At 35.0% G+C, this 22,316-nt stretch overlaps 1 pseudogene; it reads right to left on the bottom strand.

The window, feature by feature from the left end:
- Nucleotides 1–5,316: 5,316 nt before the first annotated feature.
- LOC118928708 (olfactory receptor 5F1-like) lies at nt 5,317–21,427 on the bottom strand (annotated as a pseudogene).
- Between the last annotated feature and the right edge of the window lie 889 nt (nt 21,428–22,316).

The raw sequence follows: 22,316 nt of genomic DNA, 5'->3' as shown, positions 1-22,316 counted from the left end.
TATATTTAGATAATGTCATGAAGACCAAGAACTTCTTTGCTGAGAGTATCATAAAACTGGGTAGTTGTTTCCAAGGATAGCTCCTTTGGATGTGAGTGGCTCTTGGAGAGGAAATATGAGTTATTTTAGGAAAAGAATGTTATACTTATATCAGTTCTCTTCAGTTTTTCAAAAATATCTAGGGCATAGTCCAAGAAAACATACAATTGGATAATTTGGCTAAAAACAACATATCTGATTAGATGGTCTGTTCAGATTGGGGATATTTGGCCTATTGGTTTAATCTAGGATCTTCGGCTCTTGGCAGCAGATTCAATTTTGTCTTACCAGCAGCCCTACTGATGATGTTTGTAAAGTCAGATTTTAGAGGCCAATTTGATGCCTGATATTATGTGTTGCGTCATTTGTTTTCGTGTATGTTTTGTTTCTCTCACTACAATATAAGTTTAAGTGTTATTTTGGATAATTTAACATGTTCAGTAAGTAAATAACCCAGTGATTAATTTTCTCTGATGAGTGTGATCTCCATATTGGAGAGACCTCTATTAACATTAGAAATAGTCCCTAACTTTTTATTTTATATACAATGGCTCTTTTAGAAATTGTGCTGTTTTTTCTCAGGTGCATCTCATTCTTTCTTGAGAATTTATTTTAATTTAGTTATTCTAATTTCCTTTACCTGCATTTTAAATGTTTCCTGCTTAATATGGATTACATTTCTGAAGAGTGGTGGAATTTGGTATTTTATGTATTCAAAAATATGGTATTTGTATTTATAAATATTATATTTTGCTGTTATTAGTTCTCCCCAAATAAGAAAACTGACTACAAGTTCCGATAAAGTTTGGAGCTTATCCACTTGTAAATTTCACCATTGTGTACATGGTGCAGGGCAGATAAATAGGTGAGACACCCTTTTAATTACATAAAAACTGGACAAAATTCTTGGGAACCAGAAGTTACTCTAGGATCCCAAGAATTTCATACACAGATTGTTGACCTTTAATGGAATATTCATGTAATTGCAGATTAGGGAAATGCCATAATGTATAAGGGCTAGAAACAATGTCCAATACTATAGGAATTGAAATGATATGCAATAATTCATCAACATAGACAGACAAATAAAAACCTCTCTTTGCCCTGGCATCAAATACAATTAAATAAAACAAGCCAAAAAACAATGTATATACTATAATTGATCTTTTTGTAGGAGGTATTGTAAATTGATTTTTATTTTATATGACTGTACCCCTGACCTCCCCAAGATAAAATTGAGAAGAATATCAGGTAAAAACTGGACCTGTACAAAAGAAAACACTTTGAAATTTTAATCCATGTAAGCAAATAAGACCAAGATAGAAAAGTGTAGGTAAAATGTCAATATTTCCAGAATCTCTCACTTGGCCTCATTGCATCTCCATATCAATAGGTATTTCCAGAGGGTGGAGAGAAGTAGTCCATCTCCATATGAATAGGTGATTATTTGGTGGAGTGAGGACATATCTGGACCAGAGAGGTTGGATGGGGCATCTTTTTGCAGCTGGGTCATGAGAGATGTGGGCAAGCAGAAGTGGATGACTGCTTGCCCATAAATGGCAATAAATGGTTTCTCCCACTTTATTTCTCCCTTCGACTGATTTTTGGTTTTACAGGTAATTTGCCCTGTGTTAGGAACAGGTTTCCTCCAGAGTTAAAGTAAAATGAAGCATTGTGATTTCTGAATATTTATCATTCATATAGCTTTGGCTTTTTTAAACAAGTGACAACTTAGAAAGGAAATAAAATAAGATGAATTAAATCCCATGATCTTATAACTGTGGATTATATGAAAATACAGTTGAGCATAGTCTGACTGGCATGATGATTCCAAGCGTACATGTGGTTCTGCAGGAGTGAGTAGGGGCAGAAGCCCTTTCCATTTGCTTTTTCTTCTGGCTCAGTGGTTAAAGAAGCAAAGAGAGGTACAGTATTGAGGCAGAGATGATAACCTTTTTTCTACCTGTTTATCTTTGGCAAGATGAGTGAGGAAATAAGGAAAGAAATAAGAAAGCCATATAGGACTTCCAGTTCAGGGTGAATGGTTTAGTTTATATTGTTAAAGCAGGGCAAAGATATTTATCCAACTTATAAGGAAGTAAATGTGTTCACATGCAGGTTATGTTGTATACCATCCTTAAAGGCAAGTGTCAGACCCTTGAAGAGAACACTGCTGTGCTCAAATAAAGACATATCTAGTGCAGATTCTGCTAGTGTCTAAGGAAATGAAAATATGTTAGTGCATATGAAAATAACTTGGCAAAAAAAGTACAAATTTGTGGTGATTAGCTATGAATAGTTATGAAACAGGGGATAACAGGGAAAATGCTAAGGTGCCAGGTTTCTGATAAAAATAATGAGGGGCCACTACACAATGTAGTTGTTTTATTTTTTCCTTGAGGATAGTGCCATAAATCTGACTTCAGTTTTCTACGTTTAAAGATAATCCATAATTCAACCCTCTATTAACAAGGAAATATGAAGCAGACATATTTTATGTGTCATTCAGTACACCTCCATTTCAAGGGAACACATAAGTATAAACTTAATATTCAAAATATAAATGGTTTTTATAAACATTTTTTAGCAAATTTAAGCCACAGGAAAAGGTACAGCCAAATAAATAATATGTTTACAATTTTCTAAGTCAGGAAGTGGCTTAGTTATACAGATTACTTTATATACATTGTCATTCCCATTCATAAAATGATGTCTATAAACACACTGTCAAAATTTAGAAAACAACTTAGAAGTATTTGTTATTCTCTATATAAAATATTCTTCATGTTCTGTCTAATTTCATCAACTACCCTTCTACTGCTATAATCAAAATAAAATTAAATACTATTTGAATTAAATTTTTATTTTTATTGGGATTTCTTATATTGACTCATGTTTGCATTTTGTTTTATGCTGTTACCATGCTTTATGAAGACCATCACCAAAACAGATTCTGAAATTTCATAATAGCCTGATTTAATGCATCCTTCTATAAAGTCATACTTACTTTACTACCAAGTTCTCTTATTTCCAGCGAAACCACCATTATTTCAGCTTTTGAAAGTAAGACCAGACTTCACAAAAATATAAGAATGATATAAAAATGAATACATGAATCAAGCAGGCTTCTTTATTATGTTTTTAAATTTTACTTGGTGTAGACAGCATACTCTCTCCTTTATGAATATTTCAAAATCATGCACTGTTTCCGACTTCCCCTAGAAAAAAAACCATTTGTAATTTTGGGATAAGTGGACTAATAAAAGGAAGAAGACTTATATGTACATTCTGCCAAGGAATTGGACTTGAATGATACCACCGGTACTGAGATAAGTCTCTCCTTAATTGTGAGTGGTTAAGAACATGGAACATAAAATATTCTGCTTTGACACACTGAATATTTTGAGCTGAAGGCACTTGAGAAAAAGTGGATGCAGTCAGGACTTCCTGACCTGCCCAGGTCTGTCCAAAAGCAGATCATAACCCTTGTTATTGGAAAGTGCTCTCCCTGCGAATCTTATCATTGCAATCTGGGAGTTGGTGCCAAAATGGGCCAGTACAACTTATCTTATCTTTTTATTTAATTTCTCTTTATATTTTTCAATTTCTTAGGTATTTTCCTATAATTTCCCATCCTGATCTCAAGCTCCTTTACTTATTACACACCCACAGCTTATTATTCTTTGTTAAAAGTATATAAGATTACGGTTATAACAGCTTCTTCATGTTCATTTTCCTTTTGAAGTCACCTATGATCACATACAAAATAAAATAAAATGTGCGTGCTATTCTCCTGTTAATCTGTCTTATGTTAGTCCAATACCTAGTTGAGGCATACAACCTAAGACAGTAGAAGCAATCTGGCCTCCCCTACACAAGGATGGCACACAGAAATTCCTGTGTAAGAATACAGAATTTTTCCGTTATTGTGAGAGTTTGCATATGGATTTTGATATTCTGATGGAAAAGGAAGGGTTGGAAAAAAAGGGTAAGGTGCAGCATGTTTTCCATTCAGATGTACAGGTATTTTTTATGATAATTTCCATTATGTGTACTATTTAAAAAATTAATTGGACATTTGAGAGAAAATTCAGATTTAATTTATCTTAGAAAATGATGTGATGAAGTTATACTAAGAAAAATTTCAAGTATTGGCATGTGCAAGAAACTCCTGATTTCATTATATCTTTTGCAATTCCATTAGGCAATTTAAAACTTTGGTTGTCTAAAATGGTGCTTTTAGTGATTTAATCTGCCTACGAGGCAACTGGGGATCTTTTTGCCATGCTTAGTATCCTTCAAGATGTCTGGGTTTTGATATGCATTTCTAACAAGTTCCACATTACTCTGATGCTTCTAGAACACTGCTTATGTTTTGAATAGCTAGATTAAAGGAGGCAATCAAGTGGAGAACATTCATCCTAAAAAGCTTGGATAGTTTTTTCTTCCAGCACCCTTGTCATCTGTTTTGTTACACACTGTGCTGAAAACCTGAAAATTATTGGTTGTAAATTAACATAGAAAGTGAACATAGCAATGGAAAAACCATTTTCTTTTCTTTCATTTATATTCTCCACTGGTAAATTGAAATGAGTGCTTGAACATTTTTGTACTGTTTGTTCTAAGTTTTTCCTTTTGGTCTCCCTCCAACGTTAACCTTAACTTCTGGTTCTTAAAATCTATATCTGTTGAAAATCAGTTATATTATCCAGAAAAAATCCTAATTATCTAATACTTTCCTATTATTTTGTAAGAAAATCTCCATTTATGTTAATATTCACTATTAAACACATCCATGTATAGAACACATGGCTGATCATATACATTTAATCCTTTTATTGAATAAACTTTGAAAAACAAAATGTTTATTTAATCAATTATATAAAACTGTTTTATATATGTTAGTACTCAACTACCAGATTCCATGACTCTGCTCCATTTAGCAGAAGTAATTTTTGTCCCATGATTACTGAAAAGATTAAAATATTAAAACATTCAATGGAAACATTGTATGAGACTAAGCCAGTCTATTTCTGACTGGGGACGGCTTGTGGGCAGTGAGCTTGTGGTATCTACATCTTTATCACTGAGCTTTTACACTGTGATAATGTTGAAACAAGATATTTATAGAATACCTACTTTAAAATAATTCAAACCAAAATGTAAAGTGCAGAGAGATGACCATATCAGGTGGTATCAATCTCACAATTTTCAATATTTACTGTTTTGAAATGTGGTATGACAATCCATTCTAAATTGCTTCATAGAGTTGATCCCTCAAATCTTACGTATATTTCTGACCAAGAGGAAACTCTTTTGTGCTACAACTTTGCTAAAAGCTTTCTTCACATCTTTGTTTGTCAGGGTGTACATGAGAAGATTTACCAACAGGGTGAACACAGAGTAGAAAATGGAGACCACTTTACCAATGGTGAAGTTGTACTTGGCTGGAGGACAGACATTGGCAAAGATGATGGTGCCATAGTAGATGGTGACGACAGTGAGGTGGAAGGCGCAGGTGGAGAAAGCTTTCTTCTGAGCCTCCAAGGAAGACAGTCTGATTATTGTTACCACAATGTGTTCATAGGATGACATGGTGAGAAGAAAAGAACTGAGAAACACAACAGAGCTACATGTGTAGACCAAGGCCTCCACCAAGAAAGTGTCTGTGCAAGAGAGTTTATAGATGGGGTCTGATTCACAAAAGAAATGGTTGATCTTCTGGGGACACAGAAGTTCAGATGAGAGATTAGTATGGTAGGCACAAGACGGGTGATGAAGCCCCCAGTCCAAAATCCAGCAGAGAAGTGCAGGCACACTGGGATCCTCATGAGCAGTGAGTATCTTAGAGGGTTGCAGATGGCCAGGTACTGGTCATAGGCCATCACTGCCAGGAGGATGCACTCGGTAGTTCCCATGGAGAAAATAAAGTAGTACTGGGCTATACAGCCAGACACAGAGATGGTGACACCCATGACAGGCAGGTGGCCAGCAGTTTCGGTACTGAGACTGTGGTGTAACAGATCTCCAGGAAAGACAGATTTCCTAAGAAAATGTACATGGGCATCTGGAGTGTGGGCTTAATCACAACAGTGAATATGATGAGGGTGTTTGCCAGAAGGGACAGCAGATACACAGTGAGAAACATCACAAACAATGCGAGTTGCAGGTAGAGAATACCAGGAAACCCAATAAAAATGAACTTGGTCACTGTGGTCTGGTCTTTCCCCTCCACAGCTCATCCTCTCTGATCTGGAACCAACAAAGCCCGGATAATAGATGAGCAAGAATGGGATATTTTAATATTCATTTACTTCATTATGATAAAGGACTGCCAAACATATTATAATTAATGGCTTCCAAAACATAATTGCTGTCTTTATAAACAGTTTGCATCAATTAGCTCATTTAATTTAAATAATACATCTCCAAAGTAAATAATCTAATAATCTACTCTGCACATGAAGATATTAAGGGAGGAAGCAGTTTTCCCTCAGTTTCATCACTTTAAATGTTTGGGTAGAATTTGTGTCCTGGTAGGGGAATATGAAGGGTCACAATCTGAGCTAAACCATGCAGAAATGTGTCTACTAGAAGAACATGGCATTGTCCGTCCTGGAGGAATACACACCCTAAACATTAATTGATGAATATATCCACAACAATGCTGGTCAGAGACCTGTAGATACGGGAAAGAGGGCTACAGAACAGAGCTCCTAAGCCATGCCAGTTTCCTCATGAAGACAGAGGGCTGCTTTGGTTTTAACATTGTGACCCTCATTATATGCCATCATTCAGAACTTAGGGGGAAATTTATACATGAATAAACTGTATATCTAGAAAACAGAATAGTAGTCAACATGTATATGAAACATATTCTGTTAAAAAGAAATACAAGGAATCCAGATTGGTAAAGAAGAAGTCAAACTGTCACTGTTTGTAGATGACATGATATTGTACATAAAAAACCCTAAAGACTCCACTGAAAAACTACTAGAACTAATATCGGAATTCAACAAAGTTGCAGGATACAAAATTAACACACAGAAATCTATGGCTTTGCTATACACTAACAATGAACTAATAGAAAGAGAAATCAGGAAAACAATTCCATTCACAATAGCATCAAAAATAATAAAATACCTAGGAAAAAACCTAACCAAGGAAGTGAAAGACCAATACCCTGAAAACTATAAGACACTCTAAAGAGAAATTAAAGAGGTCACTAACAAATGGAAACTCATCCCATGCTCCTGACTAGGAAGAATTAATATTGTCAAAATGACCACCCTGCCCAAAACAATATACAAATTTGATGCAATCCCTATCAAATTACCAACAGCATTCTTCAATGAACTGGAACAAATAGTTCAAAAATTAATATGGAAACACTAAAGACCCCGAATAGCGAAAGCAATCCTGAGAAGGAAGAATAAAGTGTGTGGGGGGATCTCACTCCCCAACTTCAAGCTCTACTATAAAGCCATAGTAATCAAGACAATTTGGTACTGGCACAAGAACAGAGCCACAGACCAATGGAACAGACAAGAGAATCCAGACATTAAACCAGACATATATGGTCAATTAATATTTGATAAAGGAGCCATGGACATACAATGGGGAAATGACACTCTCTTCAACAGATGGTGCTGACAAAACTGGACAGCTACATGTAAGAGAATGAAACTGGATCACTGTCTACCCCATACACAAAAGTAAACTCCAAATGGATCAAAGACCTGAATGTGTCATGAAACCATATAACTCTTAGAAAAAACGTAGGCAAAAATCTCTTAGACATAAACATGGGTGACCTCTTCTTGAACATATCTCCCCAGGCAAGGGAAACAAAAGCAAAAATGAATAAGTGGGACTATATCAAGCTGAAAAGTTTCTGTATAGCAAAGCACACCATGAATAGAACAAAAAGTTATCCTGCAGTATGGGAGAATATATTCATAAATGACAGATCAGATAAAGGGTTGACACCCAAAATATATAAAGAGCTCACACACCTCAACAAACAAAAAGCAAATAATCCAATTAAAAAATTGGCAGAGGAGCTGAATAGACAGTTCTCTAAAGAAGAAATTCAGATGGCCAACAGACACATGCAAAGATGCTCCACATTGCTTGTCATCAGAGAAATGCAAATTAAAACCACAATGAGATATCACCTCACACCAGTAAGGATGGCTACCATCCAAAAGACAAACAACAACAAATGTTGTTGAGGTTGTGGAGAAAGGGGAACCTTCCTACACTGCTGGTGGGAATGTAATTTAGTTCAACCATTGTGGAAAGCAATATGGATGTTCCTCAGATTTCTCAAAATAGACTTACCATTTGACCCAGGAATTCCACTCCTAGGAATATACCCTAAGAATGCAGCACTCCAGTTTGAAAAAGACAGATGCACCCCTATGTTTATCACTGCACTGTTTACAATAGCCAAGATGTGGAAGCAACCTAAGTGTCCACCAGTAGATGAATGGATAGAGAAGATGTGGTACATATGCACAATGGAATATTACTCAGCCAAAAGAAAAAAACATATCCTACCATTTACAACGACATGGATGGAGCTAGAGGGTATTATGCTCAGTGAAATAAGCCAGGTAGAGAAAGACAAGTACCAAATGATTTCACTCATATGTGGAGTATAAGAAAAAAGGAAAACTGAAGGAACAAAATAGCAGCAGAATCACAGAACCCATGAATGGACTCACAGTTACCAAAGGGAAAGGGACTGGGTAGGATGGGTGGGAAGGGAGGTATAAGGGCGGGGGAAAAAAAGGGGGCATTACAATTAGCATGTGTAATGTGGGGGGTATGGGGCGGGTTCTACAACACAAAGAAGACAAGTAGTGATATTACAGCATCTTACTATGCTGATGGACAGTGACTGTGAAGGGGTATGTGGGGGGGACTTGGTGAAGGGGGGAGCCTAGTAAACATAATGTCTTTCATATAATTGTAGATTAATGATACCAAAATAAAATATATATATACACATATATATGTATATATTATGTGCATGTATGAAAAGAAAAGAAAAATATTTTGTTAAAAGCTTACTATTCTTAGATACATTTTTTTTTTTAAGTCAGTGTATCCACCAGTTTTTCTACATTGATTAGAAACAATCAACCATAAAATTTTCTTTTTTTAAATTGGGAACTACTTAATATACAATACTATATTTGTTTCTCATGTACAACATAGTGACAAATGTACATTACCAAATGCTCACCATGCTAAATATAGTTATACCCTGCTAACACACCAAAATATTTCAGCATTATTAATTATATTATCTATGCTGTGCTTCCATTCCTATGGCTACTTTATTTTATAATTTGAAGTTTGTGTGGAAGAGGATGAAGGGGTGGGTGATAAAGGTGAAGGGGATAAAGAGGTACAAACTCCAAGCTAATAATTTTAAATTCAAAAGTCCATTAATCCTTTAGTGGACATAGAGTTTCTTTCCATAGCATAAGAACACTTTATATGAGACATAGAGTCATACCAAATATAATACAATATGCTAGTTATAATTATGTTGCATTTTTATCTAAATAAAATATAGACAAGTATCATTTTTATAAAAACAAATTTTCCAATGGATACATGTGCTGTAGGGCCATAACGTCCAGATGATAGCTGTAAAGTATAGTGGTAACATGTTAGTAGCAATAATAAAAACTTTATATATATATATGTATTACTTTCATATATAAAATATTTCATATATAATATAATAATGTTAGGGGGCTTGAGTTTGCTCTCCTCGGTTCTTGTTCCCACTGCAACAGAGAACTGAGGGGCAGAGACACAGCAGTGAAGCAGAGCAGAAGTTTTATTTGAATACAGTCCAAAGGAGGAGCAGATGAGAGGCAAGGTAGGTGAAGACAGATTTATCATAGGGATTTTTATATATAATAATTTTTTGTTACAGGGATTAACTCTGTCTTTTCTGGCTGTCTAGTTTTATCTTGTTAAGTCTTTGAGTCCCTTTTAGTGGGCTTTACTGGCGTATTCTCTTTCCACCAGCTCATATCTATTTCTTCCACATAACAATAATATATATTTTTTACCATTTTTTAAAATTCCTATAATAAAGATACAGACTTACTATCTCTCTTATATCATAATGAAAAACTGGCTGAAAAAAATGTGTAGGCTATTGGATTCATATTCAAATATTTCTGGATTAAACTTTTATGGAGATTTTGAATCTCGAAATACTATTGAAAAATATGTACAGATTTTATGCAATAATGTTAATGGTCTCTTGGGTGCCCTGTTGACACCACAGAAGTTTTCAAAATATACATTATAAAAATTTTAGTTACATCTGGTTAAAATTTAAATTATACTAGTATGGCCAAGGGATATTTTATTTCTGTCAGAAACCCAATCTGTAGATCTTAATGCTATAAAATTCCTGACTTTTTTGTAAAACTAAAATTTTGTTTCTTGCAGGCTATACCACTATTCAAAATCTTTGCAAAGTATTATGACTAGCAACCAAACTAGAATTTTAAATTTAAGAAAATTTCAAGGAAAGAACTTAGACTTATTTTTTAAAAAACCTTTCCATGATTTTGTTTCTGGTTCCATTTGAATACTATTAGCATTTATATTATTAATTTACTATCAAGATTCCAAAGTATTTCTTACTGCTATTATGAAAAGGATATTACATAACACTTCTTCTCCTACCTTTAATAACATATTAACTATTTGGAAATTATATAAGTGGAGGTTTAGAACAGAATCAAGGGCACATCATCACAAAGAGAAATCTATTTTCTTTTGTAAAAGATGTGATGGTTATCTAACTCTGCCTATAGCAAAGATTAGGGTTATACACTCTCTATCTATATAGAACCTTAGGAGGAAACTGGATAATGGGGAGATTTCATTTAAAAAAAATATACACTCATATAAAAATTAAATAACTTTTACTTAATAAAAGTATCTTAAATATAATTTTTATTTATTTCGTATTTTAATTTTTAAACTATAGTCACTCATCCTACATGCTAAATGAATGCCTGAGAAAGTATATTGCCTCAGATTACACATTAGAAAAGTTATAAAAGAATTGCTATAGAACTCTATTACTCTGGACAAATGAGGAATAACACAGATTAACCCTCACAGATATACTCACAGCATATATTCTGTTTGAAATATTTTTCAGGACTGGGATGTTATTAGTTAAATTTCTTTTAAATCCTCCCTTTCAACAAGGCTGTACATCAGAGTACAGCACATTCAATTGGATCTTAATGGAATTAGCCATGGAAGCTCCTCCCTGCTATGACTTTGGCTGTGGGTCACCATCTGTGCTATAGATAAACACCAAATTTCTTTATTTTTTTTTCTTTTTCTCCTCTGCGATCAAGCTGCAAAGAAAGGCATTGCCTCAGATCCCATTGTGAGAAGAATTAGGATTTCATCAATCTTGAGTTTCATTAATCTGCTCTCTCTTTTGGGACGTCCACATAGATTCCCTGAAGATTTTCATCTGGTGAGGGTCAGAGAACTTTCCCCTTAGGATCAAAGGAAGAATAAAGAAACTTTGGGAACCATTAGCAATGCCTTCATGGGAGTGGAAAGAGTGTCTTCCCAACTGGCGGCATTAGAAGCCACTGCCTCTGGTATTAACCCTTCAAACTATGATTGTAGAATGGCATCTCTCAATATTTCAGTCACCACAATTCATGACCAGAATATAGCATTCTCCAACATCCAAAGTACAAAGTAGATCAGAAATAGTCTTCTTTTCCAATAAGAAAGCCACAAAACAAAGTCAAAACCAGACAAGCAAAAACGTGTCTCATTACTTGACATCTCTTTATAGCAAATAACTAAACTAAAAAGCACTTGCTGACTGAATGTGGAAACTGTCACCCACTCTAGCAGATGGAACCATTTCATGTAACAGTTATGTTCTAGGGCCTTAGTGAATACATGAAGAGGGTATGAAAGTCTGAAAAAACTTGGTATTAGCAGAGAACAAAACAGCTACCTATAAGACTGAATAAAACAAATCTAGATGATATCTTTATGTCTATTAAAGAAAGTATCAACTAGTGGCTGTCAGGAAGTGTAAGTCACCAGGAGATATTTGAAAATGTGTGGAGGTGGTGTTTTTGCAATAACATGGAAAGTCAGTTTCATGTATTGTTATGGTCATGAAGAAAATTAATTGTCTTGAAAATACCAAAAGCCCTCTGAAGGTATTAATAGAGATCCCACTAAGGATCACTGTGCTAAGCGTATAGAAGATAATTTTTAAATGAACTTTTAGAGCTGTAATTGGCATATGATAAAATATACCTATTACACATATAGGTTTGATGTGGCAAATTTATGTAATTACAACTGCTATCAAGAAAGATATATTCTTATTCATTCCAGAAAGTCTCCTCATGCCTCATGCACTCATTCAATTTTCCCATTAGGCCCAACCAACCAAGGCTCTCGTTTTTGTTACTATAGCTTAGCCCTGCTTACTCCAGATTTTCACACATACAGAAGCATAGATCATGTATTCTTTTGTGTCAAGCTTCTTGCAACATCATAATTTAGAGATTTTTCCATGCTGAGGTGTTTTGTAAGTCTGTTCAATTGCTGAGTTGCATCCCTTTGAACAAGTACACAATAATTTAAGCATCTATTTACCTTTTGGTAGATATTTAGACTGCTTCCAATGTGGGATTAATAAGAAAAAAGCCACTGAATTTTCATATACAAATCCTTGTCACAGTCATTCGCCCTTCCATTTGATTCAATAGCTAGGAGTGCAACTGCCGAGGTGTGGTAAGTGCCTATTTTGCTTACTAAGAAATTACCATGGCTTTTCCAAAATTGTTGCAAAATTTTACATTTCCATATACTCACCCACCCTTGATATTGCCCCATTTAAATTTTAGCTGTTCTAGTGTGTATGCAGTGTATCTCATTTCTCAGTTTTCATTTCTGATGACTAATGATAGATCTTTTCAGGTGTTCACTGGCCATTTATTATGAAATTTTGTCAAGTGCCCAAATGTGGGCATTTATAATTGATTATTTTACCCCATTGTTTAATCATTCTAGTTCCATTTATAGCTATGTGTGATGTGTTTATGTATATTTTTCTTTGAGTCTTTATTTTATTTTTCATTTCCTTGGCAATGTTTCATAAAGAGCAAAAGTTTTAATTTTCATGAAGTCAATATTACCATTTTAATCTTTTATGATTTATATTTGGTGGTGTGGGTCTTATATAAGACTTATACTACAACAAGTTTATGATGTTTTTGATATTTCTTCTAGAAAATTGTAGTTTCAAGTCTTACATTTAGGTAATGAGTCTTTTCTAGTGAATTTTGTGCATGGAATAAAGGGAAATTTCAGATTTTATATTTCCAGAATGGATTTTCTATGCTATTTTAACAAGTACAATTCTTTATTCACTGAATTTTTGCTTTTTTTTCGGAAAATTATGAAAAGGTGGGTCTATTTCATGACTCTATATGAAGCATTTGTTTAAATTTATGCAAATAATAGTGTTTACTAACATCACTTTATATTTCATATGGAAATCAGTAAAAATCCTCCAACTTTATGTTCTCAAAATAGTTTTCCTAGTCTAAACATTTCAGAAACATCTCATAAATTTAGACACACACACACACACACACACACACACACTGGAATTTTGAGTGATCTGATGCATGAATATGGTATATCTTACCATTTATTTGGCTGTTTGAATTTCTCTTAGCGCTATTCTATATATGTAAGCACAAAGCTCCCCCATATATATTTAAAATGAAAGACCTTCTATACACTTTGTTAAAATGTGTTCTATTAAAGTAGTGTTTTTCAAATTTCACTTTCTAATTTTTGTTATAAAAATACAGTTGATTTTTGTTTAATGACCTTGTGATTTTTGATCTAACTAAATTCATTTTCTAGTTCTGGTAGTTTTTAAATACATTACTTATGATTTTATATGTAAGCAATATTATTTCCAAATAAGCCTATCTTCTTTCTTTCCAATCAATATTCCTACTTATAAGAATGACTATATTAAATTAACTTGCCATATTATACTTCCAAGGGCCTCTAGTAAAACATTATGATTAGATATTGCTCTCTTGTCCTTAATCAGAAAAGAAGGGATTTAGTGGTCAACTATTAATTGTTGTATTAGGTACAGGTGTTTTGTTTCTTTTTTAACAAACAAGATGTCTTTCTTAAATTCATGAAAATGATTCTTATTATAGTTTATAAGTGTGCTTTTTGCTGTTAAAACACAAAAGGTTTGAATTTTTCCAATGCTACAAATGCTTCTATTGAGATATTTATAACATTCTTAAGATTTATTATTTATATCTTAAACCCCCTTCACATTTCTTGCTTACATTCCTTTTGGCAATGATTTATGATCCTTAATATATTGCTAGATTTTATTTTATTGTGTTTTAATGAGAATATTTGATGGCATATTCATGAAGATATTCCTCTTGCTTTTATTCACATAAATGCCTGCCCAGTGATACTATTTGGGAGGATATTTAATTACAGAATATAGTTACAAAATATGACTACTCAGGTTTTGCACATTTTTATAGAGGAAATTGCCATAATTTGTGTCTTTCAAGAGATTTTAACGTTTCCATTATATTACCGAAATTAGATACTGAGAAGTGACTGCTGGTTACCATGGGGGAGGAGCTGGAGTGGGTAGGTGAAGGGAATAGATAAAAAGGCACAAAATCTCGATCAAAAAATAAATTGCTTATGGGGATGAAAGTACAGCATAGAGAATATAGTCAAGGGCTCTGTAACATCTTTCTATGTTGACATTATCTACACTAGTTGGGATAAGGATTTAATAATGTGTGTAACTATTGATTCACTATGTTGTATATTTGAAACCAATATGATATTGTATGTCAACTACACTTTAATAAAAATATATTTAAAAAATTAGCTAAACCCAAACTAAAGTGAACTAAAGCACAAAGAAGCAGTAACACATAAAGCAAAAGTATTTAAACTTGAGTGGTACCTAAATAAATGGACAATTAAAACCATCATCAGTTTAAAAATTCATAAAAATATGGGAAAGGTCAATACAACTTCTGGTATTAACATGTTATAAAAAGAAAATGCCCATGATTCAGAAAAAATAATGAGGCATACAAAAAAATAGCAAAGGGTATCTTAAAGGAAAAAAAAATTGGCAGATATTCCTGACAGAGCTCATTATTCTAAGTGATTAGAAAGAGTTTTAAAAAGTACTGTCTAGAATGGCCACTATCCAACAGATCAGAAATAACAAGTGTTGGTGAGGATGTGGAGAAATGGGAACCCTCCTACACTGTTGGTGGGAATGTAAATTGGTGCAGCTTCAATAAGGAGGTTCCTCAAAAATTAAAAAGAGAAATACCTTACCACCCAGTATTTCCACTTCTAGGAGTTTACCCAAAGAAAACATCATCTCTGATTTTAAAAGATGTATACACCCATATGTTTGTCACATTATTTACAATAGCCAAGATATGGAGGCAACCAAAGTGTCTGTCAATACATCTATTGGCTATAAATAAAGAAGATATGGTTCATATATACAGTGGTATATTGTTCATCCATTAAACAGAAAGAAATCCTGCCATTTGTGAAAACATGGATGGACTTGCAGGGTATTATGCTGAGTTAAATAAGCCAGGAGAAAAGACAAATACCTGATGATTTCATTTATTTGTGGAATATAAAAATAAAACAAAAGAAAATGAGCAGAACAGCAGTAGAGTCGTAGACATTAAGATGTAGCCATTGGTTACCATGGGGGATGGATTGGGGAGGGTGGGTGAATCAGATGAAAGGGATAAAGAGGCACAAAATCTCAAAACACAATATAAATTAGTCGTGGGGATGAAAGTACGGCATAAGGAATGTAATCAGTTCTGTAACATCTTTATATGTTGCCAGGAACTATGCTAATTGGGGTGAGGATTTAATAACATATGTAACTGCTGAGTACTTGAAACCAATATGATATTGTAGGTCAACTATATTCAAAAATAAATTTAAAAATTATACACATACCCAACTTTGGAGCACCAAATGATATTAAGCAAGTATTAACAAATCTGAGCATAGAATAAGGCAACAATAAATAATAAGGGGAGACCACACTCTCAGCTATAGACAGATCATCAGAAAATCAGAGGCAGAAAATCAGAAAAGGAAACATTGAAATGAAACCACACTTTAGACCAAATAAACTTAACAGATGTATGTATAGAAATCCCACCCAACAACAGTACAATACACACTATTCAAGCATTTACCCTTGGGTATATAATTTGGCTCCTTAGATAATTATAATCACTCATGCCCATACCCGTACATGCCACCAACATTCCATATCACTGTAAACAGCTTGTTCCACACATCTTCACGTATCTCCTGGTGATTTCCACTGCCTCGTTTATAACCACTGGTTTGCAATTTCTTTCCCTAATGGGTAAATGTCTGATTTACTTGGCGTTTATGCCTAAAAATTGAATTTTTAATTGATTTTATATAGGGGCTAACCAATGTTCACAAAACATGCTAAACAACATAGTATTTTTCTTGAACTATTTAAGCAAGCTTAAAGTTATACTGTAAATTCCCTTATCACTATACATATGTGAATATCATCTAGACTTATTCTATTCAGTCTTCTACGTTGGTGTTCTCTTCTGCTAACAAATCTCATCAGGTATGTTTTTACCATTTGCATATAGGCATTGTGCTCTCATACATATATGTTTCATGAAGTGGCCCAATCTTGGTATCTACTCCAGTAGGAAGCATAATTTTTCCAAACATCTGATTAATGCCTTCTCCATTGAAGCATTTGCTATAGAGATGCAAGCCAGGGTTGTTTTTTGCACTGTATTACTGTAAAATGAGATATCCAGGCTAATCTCTTAATTAGCTTTGTAGCTAGATAATATGATTTTCTGGCTGTGTTTATGGTGACTGAATATTGAGGAATACAATTCTGCAATAAAAAATAAAGGGTTGGCAAGACGGGTAATGGGAGCTAAAGAAACCACTTAGGATGTTATTCCTTCAGTTCCTGTGAAGTCATTTTTAATAGTTTCCAGAGTTTCTTCTTCCTTTGGTCCCTAAGGAAGAGGACCCTGACCCTCTCCAAAGGAAAGTCCTCTGGGAATCTACACGAATGTCTCAAGGTGCAGGGCAAACTTCTGAGGCTCAAAGCTAATGTGACCACATTCATCCTCACTGGGGAGGCTTTTCAGAGCCTCTCAGAGCAGGCTTTTCTGGACATCTTGACCAGAGAGGGGAAATTTCAGAAAAAAAGTTAGGAATTTGGTGTTCATTTATACCATAGATGGGGTGACACAGCCAATGATGCAGCAGGGCATAATTAACTAGCATTCTTCTCTTATGAACAAATTGAAAGTAGTGTGCTCTAATACAGAGCTTGGTGAAAAGGAGAGTTCAAACAAAATTTTCCCATAATATTCCATTTCTTAAAATAACCAAATGGAATAAAGGCTTCTGAGTATACCTGGGGACACATAAACAATGCCATTTTTTACTTTCCAGGAGAGAAATGGATTTACATAACAGAACATTTATAATTTTGGATATTCTATAATCGGAGGCACTGTTCTTTCTCAGACATTCCTTTGTCATGTAAAATGCGTAACTAACTTACATATGAACTACAGCTTATGTCATATAACTATACATTATAAGCTGTAGTTCATCTTTATATGTAATTTTATTTTTATCAAAAGTTTTAAATGATTTAAAATTAATTTCCTCTATCTTTTTGTTCCTTCTTAAGGTTACATACAACTTGGGAGTGTAGAACCCTACTTGTGTGAAAGGCAGAATTAGTAACTGGGATGTCGTTTAGAAAAAGAAGAGGGATGTTGTCTTTGGGATGATGTTCATCTGAATCTGTTGTCAAAGATCTACGTATATTATTTCCAAATAGTTATTTGATGTCTTTCTGTGAATGATAAGAGAAAAATAGTCCTGTAATATTCATTAAATAATCACAATAAAATATACCTTGGACTTCTGGTCTTATATGAATAATATAAATGTTAATATTTTTCTTATGGAACTAAAGAATCAAACTCAGGGAGACTATTTTAAAAATCAGTCCTTGTTTTTACATCCGAATGATTTCCTTAAATTATAAATTCTAGGTGACTCTTAGTCATAATGTTTTCAAATATTTTTGAAAACTGCTCTAGCCTCTGAAATGCATGTATTTATTTTTGTTATTTGGAATAATATGGAAAGTGTTAGTATTTTTAGGAAATTAATATTTAGAGGTTCATTTAGTGGGATAAATAAAATATCCCTAGACCATACTAACATAATTTCACTTTTAACCAGGTCTAACTAATAATTTCAATCATGTATGTGTGTGTGTGTGTATGTATACATATGTATATACATACACTATAATATATATATTATAATACATCAATAGTGCACAATAGGAAACAGTAATGGTGTGGCATAAAGCATTTCACATCTTTCAATAAAGTTTTATGATTGGGAGTTTCCTAAGGGTTTAACACAGAAATGTGTAGACATGAACTTAATTGTCTTCATGTTTCATTTTGCTGATTTTATTCACTGTGATATAGGAGCTATCAAGTCTGCACCTTTATGGCAAGGAATTTGAGAAATAGTAAAAATTGTATTGTATATATACCTCAAAGTTCTTACTATGGAAACAAAGAATTTTTTCTACTATACATTTATCATGTGGATTATTTGGTCTGACAGGCCATTTCCTCCCATAGTTTGGGGAAGTTTTCAGCAATTATTTCTTCAAAGACACTTCTATCCCTTTTTTCTCTCTCTTGTTCTTATGGTATCACTATAATGCAGAAATTGTTCCATTTCGATTGGTCACACCGTTCTCTTAATATTCTTTCATTCCTGGAGATCCTTTTATCTCTCTCTGCATCAGCTTTTCTGCGTTCCTGTTCTGTATTTTCTAGTTCATTAATGGTCTCTTGCATCGTGTCCATTCTGCTTTGAAGTCCTTCCAGACATTGTTTTATTTCTGTATTCTCCTTCCTTAGTTCTTGCATATTTCTCTGCAAGTCCATCAGCATGGTTATGACTTTTGTTTTGAATTCTTTTTCAGGAAGATTGGTTAAACCTCTCTCCCCAGGTTCCTTCTCAGGGGAAGATGTAGAAGATGTTGAAGATGTCTGGTTAGTCTTGTCTGGATCAAATTTTTTTGCCTTTTCATGTTGATAGGTGCAGTGGTATGCTATTGACTCATCTGTCAGCTGGGAGAGCCAAGACTCTTTCCACTTCCTCCTGGCCTTTCTTTACTGGGACATCTGAAACCCCTAGTGGCTTGTGTTGGGCAATTGCATGTAGACTGGGTCTCTGTATCTTGCCCTGCCGTTATGGAGGAAGCTCCCTTGCTGTGGGTGTGGCCAGCCGCAGGCTGCTCCTCTGCTATGCTGGAGCCCCAGAGGGGTAATGGATGGGGGGCTGTTTGGCTGTTTACCTCCATGAGGGGTCTCAGAGCTGTTGCCTAGGGTGTTAGTGCACCTGGAGTTCCCTGGAATTTCCATCTGCTGGACTGTGACCTGGGATGCTTCCGTCCAGCCGTGGGGTCCCTGTCCCTTTAAGACTTTCAAAAATCACTCTCTTTTCTTTGTCCCAGGGGAGCCGGCTGCGGGACCCACTCACAGGTCTTACTCTCCTGCTTCCCTGGTTTTCAGCACCCCACACATGCACTGTGTGTCTGTGCTCTGGTGAGGATGGTTAGGGCTGGGTGTTTAGCAGTCCTGGGCTGCCTCTCCCTCCCAACTCCAACTACTCTCTTCCCGCCAGGAGCTGGGGTGAGGGGCCTTAGGTCCCGCCGGGCTGCAGCTTGTATCTCAGGTGTGGATGTAGTCTGGCTATTGTCCTGTATCTTCTGGTCTCTCTTTTAGGGATAGTTGTATTTGTTGTATTTTCAAAAATATATGTTTTTGGGAGGAGATTCTCACTGTCCTACTCAGGCCGCCATCTTGGCTCCCTGCCTCATGTGGATTATTTGGAACTAAAGAACATGTGTACATTACATTCATTGGAAAACTGTTTTGCTACCAAAAGAATTTCTGTATTTTTTTTATTTTAGAAAGAACACTTAAGAATAGTTATAAAATCTGTATCATACATTTAAAAGTTCATAAATGGGTATATCTCATATTAAATTTTCCTTCATAATAGCCAAGCTATAGAAAAAACTGTATGTCCACTGAAAATATAATACAATTTTGACTTTAAAGCTATTTGCTTGACTGTTCCCAACCAGTGTAGAAAAATTGGTGGTTGAACTGATTCTGAAACAAAAGAAGCCAAGAATAGAATTTAGAAGAATATTTATGAAAAAATCATTTTTATATAGATGTTTCTTACTTTCTGTTTTGTTTACTGATGATGGCATTTCCTCCAGTTCCTATCTTGCACCCAGCCCTGAGAGATGATGTGGGATAGGGGCCGTAATGTCCGTACTGCAGCAATGCCTTGGGTTCCTAAGGCAATAGGTGTGGCCCAGGAGCTCCATCTGAGATCCAGCTGTGATCACTGGCCTTTGATATGCATGGTGCTGATTTCTTCACCATCTTAAGTGTCTGGAATGGGACGTACTTACTGATGGAACAATGTCATGTTCTTGCAACAGCCACTAATTTTATGAATTAATTTGCACTGTAGTATTTTAAAACGCCCCACCTGAGTACAATCTGGTACATCACACCAATATAAAGTGATGTAACTGAGGGAAAATAATGTCTTTCCTTAGTATCTTCATTGGTAAAATATTCACATTGGTCAGGTGTTTACTATTAACCTTCAAACTTAATTTTTTAAATTAAATGACCTATTCCACTTAAAATGTTTATAAAGACACCAATTATGTTTCTGGAAACCATTAATTTTAATAAGATTGGTGGTCTTTTATCATCATGAAGTAAATGAATATTAAAATATCCAATTCTTGCTCATCCATCATCTGAGATTTGTTGGTTACAGATCAGAGAGGATGAGATATGGAGGTGACAGACCAGACCACAGTGACCAAGTTCATTTTTCTTTGGTTTCCTGGTATTCTCTACCTGAGACTCACATTGTTTGTGATGTTTCTCACTGTGTATCTGCTCTCCCTCATGGCAAACACCCTCATCATATTCACTGTTGTGATGGAGCCCACACTCCAGATGCCCATGTCCATTTTCTTAGGAAATCTATCCTTCCTGGAGATCTGGTACACAACAGTCACTGTACCCAAACTGCTGGACACCTGCCTGTCATGGGGTGTCACCATCTCTCCGTCTGGCTGTATAGCCCAGTACTACTTCTTTTTCTCCATGGGAACTACCGAGTGCATCCTACTGGCAGTGATGGCCTAAGACCGGTACCTGGCCATCTGGAATCCTTTAAGATACTCACTGCTCATGAGTATTCCAGTGTGCCTGAAGTTCTCTGCTGGGTCTTGGATTGGGGGCTTCATTGCCCCTCTTCTATCTACCATACTTATCTCTAATCTGAACTTCTGTGGCCCCCAGAAGATCAACCATTTCTTTTGTAACTCAGACCCCATCTATAAACTCTCTTGCTCAGACACATTCTTGGTGGAGGCTTTGGTCTACACATGTAGCTCTGTTGTGTTTCTCAGTTCTTTTCTTCTCACCATGTCATCCTATGAACACTTGGTGGTAACAATAATCAGACTGTCTTCCTTGGAGGCTTGAAGAAAGCTTTCTCCACCTGTGCCTCCCACCTCACTGTCGTCACCATCTACTATGGCAAAATCATCTTTGTCAATGCCTGCCTCCAGCCAAGTACAACTTCACCATTGGTAAAGTGGTCTCTGTGTTCTACTGTGTGGTCACCCCGCTGTATAAATCCTCTCATATACACCCTGATATATCAAAGATGTGAAGAAAGCTTTCAGCAAAGTTGTAGCACAAAAAAAGGTTCTTCTTGGTCAGAAACATACAGAAGACTTGAGCAACTAACTCTATGAAGCAATTTAGAATGGATTTTCAGACCACATTTGAAAATAGTAAGTATTGAAAATTATATTATGCAATTGATACCACCTGATACGGATGTCTCTCTGAACTTTACATATTTGCATTGAATTATACTAAAATAGATATTTTACAATGCATAATTTTGTTTTAAGAACCTTTTCAGAGGGAGGGGCAGAA

The sequence above is a fragment of the Manis pentadactyla genome, chromosome 13 (genome assembly GCF_030020395.1).
Source record: "Manis pentadactyla isolate mManPen7 chromosome 13, mManPen7.hap1, whole genome shotgun sequence".
Classification (NCBI taxonomy): Eukaryota; Metazoa; Chordata; class Mammalia; order Pholidota; family Manidae; genus Manis; species Manis pentadactyla.
Note: the sequence above shows the minus strand (reverse complement) of the source record. Positions and strands in the feature narration are given on the sequence as shown.